The following is a 6,716-nucleotide window of genomic DNA, read 5'->3' on the forward strand; positions in this document are numbered from 1 at the left end:
CAGCTTGGCAGTAGCACACAAAATTTGATTGCATTTAACAAACATGTCTGTAATCTCTTATAGAAGGGCTTAATGGCTCCAGGATGAAATACAACAATCTTCATACACTTCTGTCTAAGGAAACTTTATTTTTAGCTGATTATTCATAACAAGCAATACTAAATTGATTGCTTTGTTCTGCTTTGAAGGGCATGGTTTGAGATTTGGGGTAGAAACATTGGAAATATGGTGGAGGGGAGGTGCAATAGTGGTGGGATTGGTATTTGAATATTAAATGTAATGAATTATTGTGAACAACTTTATAAAAATAAAATAAAATTTAGAAGATAAAAAAATTCAGGCATGCTTTGATCTTTATAATTTTTCAAAAACATTTGTAAATTGGGAAAATACATAATTGTTACTTGTGGAAGGAGCATGCTAAGTATGTCCCATTATCCACATCTCCTATGTAATTGCAGCTACTATTACAAGTAAACCACTACATTAATTTTATATTATAGATAGTACTACTTTATATTAACAGAACCCAGTTTAGCTAAGAAATTTTATGGCCATAAAGCTTTTTCAAAGCTCAAGTCATCTTAGCTTCCTCTGAAATCTTAAACACTCACCTGCTTAAAACAATTTTCCCTACCTAAAATGGCTCAGTCTTAATATACTTACAAATACAGGGGCATCTTATAAGTGATGAGATTTTCTTTCAGGAGTTCACAAAATTAGTTACGTATTTTTTACTAACAGGTTTTTGAAAACTGAAAGAATGATCTACTGCTTACTAAAAATATATTATTCTTGTAGGGAATCAATTTAAATGTCACTCCTAAGAGAACCTGAGCTTTCAACATAAATAAACCGCCTAGACATTCTGACTGCCATAATAAGTATACTATGACTAGGTTGTTCACAAGCCACAGAAATATATTTCTCACAGTACTAGATTCTGTGACTCAAGATCAGAAGCTTAACCACAGAATTTCGATCAATTAAAAATAAGATAATAAATAAGGAAATTACACTTTTTTTTTTTTTTTGCTTTTTGGGTCACACCTGGCGATGCACAGGGGTTACTCCTGGCTCTGCACTCAGGAATCACTCCTGCCGGTGCTGAGGGGACCATATGGGATGCTGGGAATCAAACCCGGGTCGGCTGCATGCAAGGCAAACGCCCTACCTGCTGTGCTATTGCTCCAGCCCCCAGGAATTACACTCTTCCTTTATTTTTTATTAAAGGCATATAACTTTTTATTGGCATGCATATAAACTTATGATATGCCTGCCAAAGGAAAAGGCTGGGGGATGGCAGGGGCCCTGGGGCCACTAGTCATAGGATTGGTGTTGCAACATTGTATACCTGAAGCGATTCTATTATGAAAAACTTTGTAAATCACAATAAAACTATATTCAAACTAAAATAAAATAAGTAAAGATTAAAAAAAATAAAGGAAAGTGTTCCCTAGGGAAACGCACTTATACTGAGACCTGCACAAAGTTTAATCAGGCAAAAGGTGAGAAATATGGAGATTTCGGACTGAGGAAATAGTTCAAAGACATAATGCAAGAGCCTGAGGAAAAGACCCCAGTGGACAGAGTTCAGTGGAGCTGGAGCACAAGTATGAGATGAGGTTGAAGATAGCAGCAGGAAATAGATCATGCAGCTTGTAGAGCATTTTGAACTTTACTCTGAGTTCAATGCCAACTCCCTGAGGACTTTTAAGCCGGGGAATAATGTGTTCTGATGGCAGTCCTGGAAGATCTTCCTGGCTCCAGCAACCACAATTACATCAGAATAAACCAGATAAGCCTTCCCTTCTAATGATTATTATTTCATTTTTATTTGTTTATTTATTCTTCTGCAGTTTTCTGAACCATAAAATATCTCTGTTCTTTATAAATTACTTAGTGATTAATCTTGAACCTTATAAAGCCTTGCTGGAGGCATTCAGATGCTTATGGTCTTAAAATTTTCTCTGAATCTAATAATAAAAACATAATACAATCTTTGCTTGTTCTTTCTCAGTAGGGCATACTACCTTAAATCTTATTTCATATGTTGGTAGCAACATTTTAATCAAATATTAAAGTTTCAGAAATTAAAATAATACTTCACATTTCAAAAACTATATTTAAAAAATAAAGAAAAGATATGTTAGTGTCTGAAAAGCAATACAGATTTCTCGCTTTGAGGAGAGAAAACTTACTAATTACTATCAATACTAGAGATATTTACAACATTCCACATGCTTTTAGCTTCTAGGTGCTCCTTCACTTACAAAGAACATATATTTTGATGAAAATGAATTTAAGATGTAACAAAATAAACAAAATGTTTCTTAGCAGCATAATTCTTCCCACAGAAGATAACTTTTTAACTTAAAAGACTGTATGTTTAATTATTTGAAGGAGGAGTATGAGAATCTCCATCCAATGATTTTGCTCATAGGTAATATATAACTCTTCCTTTCCTACATTTCTTTCCACTTAGTGTTTTTTAAATTCTACATAATGTCACTGACCCTTTTCAGGATAACTTAAATACTAGACAAATACTAAATAAACACTAGATAATAACTATGCAATTCAATAAAATCATCTAAATGAATTATAAATAATATTGACTTATAAAATACATAATATTGGGGATATCATATAAAAAAATATATATATTTTTTGCTTTTTGGGTCACACCCGGCGATGCACAGGGGTCACTCCGGGCTCATGCACTCAACCCGGGTCAGCCGCCGCATACAAGGCAAACGCCCTACCCGCTGCGCTATCACTCCAGCCCCATATAAAAATATTTTAATCAAAAATAATTTAAAGGCACCTTTTATGTATTTTAAATTTGTGTGTGTCATGATGGAAATTGTGTCCAGATGAATTCTGGACATCCTATATATATATATATTTCAGTTGCTGCAAAAGCTTTACTGGTTATTTGGTCCACTTCAGAAGCTGCCCAGGTAGCAGCAAGAAACACTCAGGTCAAGCCCGTGTTACCGGGGACACCATTTTGGAGACTCAAAGGCCACGCCGGTGGGGGGTCGAGGCGCCTGGTCGTGCTTGAGGGTCAGCCTCTCGAAGACATACTCGCCCAGCCCAGGCTGGGGGCTCCCTAGTCTGCGCAGGTTGGTCCGGTGGTCGCCCATCTTCTTGATCAGTTTCACCTCTTGGTCCAGGAAACGGCTCTCCGGGAAGTCGCAGAGACGGGGATCGAGCGGGCGGACCCCCAGGCACGCAGATCCACGGGGCCTGCTTGAGATTCTCCTCCAGGACCGCGGCGGCCTCGCGGCCTCCGGCGTTTTGCCCCCCATCCGGGACGGCTTCTGCACGCGCTGGCAGAGGGCGCGGCCGCCACGCCGGCTTTGCATCTCCCTGGCGCTGCCCCTCCAACAACGCGCGGAAGAAGCGGCCCTCCAGAGCCAGGTGGTCGCGGCTGAGACAGAAGCCCAGAGAGAGGTAGGGGTAGGAGGCCCGCAGATGCAGGTCCGCCAGGCCATTGGCGGCGGCCTCCACGTCGGAGCAATGATTCTGACCAATCTGGGAGCTCATGGTTGGTCAGCGGCGAGAAATGAAGATCCGAAAAGGATGCTAGATGGTCCCTGGGGAGAAAGGGCGGCCGAAGAGTTGGTTCCCCAGGTTACGACTAGAAAGAAAGTTGAGGGTGGTCGGAGGCAGGCTGATAGGGCGTCCCCGGGTCTGTTCCGTCCAAACAGTGTTGGAGCAAGAGACAGATCCGCGGGACCACCGAGCACGCTGCTGGACATCTAATATTTTAAAGGAAATTTGATATCCCTAATTGTAAATTAGACAATAATGTATGAGGTTTTGTTTAGTGGCTGGAGAGGTTAGTGGGTGGGGGGCTTTGAGCACACCCAGCTGTGTGCGCTCTGGGCTCTGGGCGCAGGGACAGTTCCTGGCTGGGCGCAGGGGACCAAGTGTGGTGCCAGAGACCAAACCCAGGTCAGGCGAATACTGGCTGTATTATCCCTCCAGTCTTATCATTAGTGTTTAAGTGTACAGCTGCTCAGCCTCAACTACACTTTGGCATCTAAAAAAGAAGTAAGATATCTGCTCATTTCATCTATTATGCAATCAATAGATGGCCATTCACTGGCCATTGAAATCTCATAAGTATCATACCTATTATTGATGTAGCACTGTAGTCCCATTGCTCATCGATTTGCTCAAACAGGCACCAGTAACGTCTCCATTGTGAGACTTGTTACTGTTTTTGGTATATCGAATACGCCTCGGGTAGCTTGCCAGGCTCTGCTGTGCGGGCGGGCAGGATACTCTTGGTAGCTTGCCGGGCTCTCCGAGAGGGATGGAGGAATTGAACCCAGGCCGGCCACATGAAAGGCAAACGCCCTACCCGCTGTGCTATTGATCCAGTCCATTAATGATGTAATTTTCTGAAATTGAAAAAAATACAAATTTCTTTTTTTTTTTGAATTCTAAAAAAATCAATAGCATTTATTTTGGAATATGAGCAATCAGGACAATTTTTTATTTTTTAATAAGTGAATCACCGTGAGGGTACAGTTACAGATTTTTGTGCTCATGTTTCCCTCATACAAAGTTCAAGAACCCATCCCTTCACCGGTGCCCATTCTCCACCACAAATAAACCCAGCATCCCTCCAGCCCTCCCAAATCCCATCTCCCCCCCACCCCACCCTGTCACTGTGGCAGGGTATTCCTTTTGTTCTCTCTCTCTAATTAGGTGTTGTGGTTTGCAATAAAGATGTTGAATGACCATTGTGTTCAGTCTCTAGTCTACATTCAGCATGTATCACCCTCCCTCTGCATGGCTTCCAACCACATTTTACTTGGTGTTCCCTTCTCTATCTGAGTTGCCTTCCCCCCAGAATGTGGGGCCAGCTTCCAAGCCATGGAGTCAACCTCCTGGTACTTACTTCTATTATTCTTGGGTGTTAGTCTCCTACTCTGTTATTCTATATTCCACAGATGAGTGCAATCTTTCTATGTCTGTCTCTCTCTTTCTGACTCATTTCACTTAGCATGATACTTTCCATGCTGATCCACTTATATGCAAACTTCATGACCTCATTTTTTCTAACAGCTGCATAGTATTCCAATGTATAGATGTACCAAAATTTCTTCAACCAGTCATCTGTTCTAGGGCACTGGGGTTTTTTCCAGATTCTGGCTATCGTAAACAGTGCTGCAATGAACATATAAGTGCAGATGTCATTTTGACTGTACTTTTTTGTTTCTCCAGGATATATTCCCAGCAGTGGTATTGCTGGGTCAAATGGGAGCTCAACAACTAGTTTTTTGAGAAGTGTCAATATTGTTTTCCAAAGGGCTGAACCTGTCGGCATTCCCACCAGCAGTGTAGAAGGGTCCCTTTCTCCCCGCATCCTCTCCAACAGCGGTTGCTTTTGTTCTTTTGGATGTGTGCCAGTCTCTGTGGTGTGAGGTGGTATCTCATGGTTGTTTTGATCTGCATCTCCCTGATGATTAGTGATGTAGAACACTTTTTCATGTGCCTTTTGGCTATTCGTATCTCTTCCTTGGAAAAGTTTCTGTTCAATTCTTCGCCCCATTTTCGGATGGGGTTGGATGTTTTCTTCTTGTAGAGTTCAACCAGTGCTTTATATACCCTTGATATCAACCCCTTATCTGATGGGTATTGTGTAAATATCCTTTCCCATTCTGTATATTGTCTTTGTAAAATACAAATTTTTAATCAAAGCAAGTTACCAACCTCCTCTGATTAGCATAGTAGATAAATTCCTGTAAAAGCTGATGTATGCTTTCTCAAAGAAAACATGCACAGCTAGTAAGCATATGAAAAATTGTTAGCCATTGCTTTTTATCATAGAAATAGAAATCAAACCAATAATGAGATAACATCTGACACCAGTGAGAATTGTGCAATTCATAAAGACTGTAACAATCAGTCCACATTTGTACAGTTGGGGTAAAAAAAGAAACCCTCATTCACTAGTGGGGGGAATATAATTTAGTTCAGCCTTCTCTCTCTCTCTCTCTCTCTCTCTCTCTCTCTCTCTCTCTCTCTCTCTCTCTCTCTCTCTCCTCACACACACAAGTTTAAAGATGTATTAGAAAATTTAGTAACCAAGTAAAAACACAGCTTCCACAAGCCCAGAGATTCCACTTTTTGGCATCTGCTCTAAGATCACAGAACTGTAATTCAAAACAATATATGTACACCTATGTTCACTGCTGTGCTATGAGGTGAAGAATATGCAATGTGTATATACATACATATATATACATACATATATCAATAAACAAAAAGCTGGAATATGTGTGTATGTGTATGTGTGTGTGTCAATATATAATAGAATACTAAGCTGTAAAAAACTAAAGCTCGCCGAAGGGCGTGAGCACTCGCGGGCTCTCCGGGTAGCTCTGTCTCACCGTCCGCGTCTGGTGCCCCGGAACCGCTGTGTGTGCCATCGGTCAAGGGAAGGCGACGGAAGGAAGAAGGCCAGACTGGTTGCTCGATCAGTTTATTTCATTCTCCCTCTCTGCTTCTCTCCCGGCTCTCAGTCTCTCTCTGGATCTGTGGATCTGGCCCCCGTGGATCTGGCCCCCCAACTCACTCTTACAGCCTAGTTAAATCTCCACAGCATGAGGGGGTTGGGGCGTACACATAGGTGTGGTCAGCAATAGGGTAAGGTTCTTTTCCCTCAGGGGATGCTTCTCCTAGGACTTAATTCT

General features: G+C 41.5%; 1 pseudogene; it reads right to left on the bottom strand.

Moving 5' to 3' along the window:
* Window positions 1-2,996: 2,996 nt before the first annotated feature.
* Window positions 2,997-3,552, bottom strand: LOC129402099 (ferritin light chain-like; annotated as a pseudogene).
* Window positions 3,553-6,716: the final 3,164 nt, after the last annotated feature.

Source organism: Sorex araneus, chromosome 1 (genome assembly GCF_027595985.1).
Source record: "Sorex araneus isolate mSorAra2 chromosome 1, mSorAra2.pri, whole genome shotgun sequence".
NCBI lineage: Eukaryota > Metazoa > Chordata > Mammalia > Eulipotyphla > Soricidae > Sorex > Sorex araneus.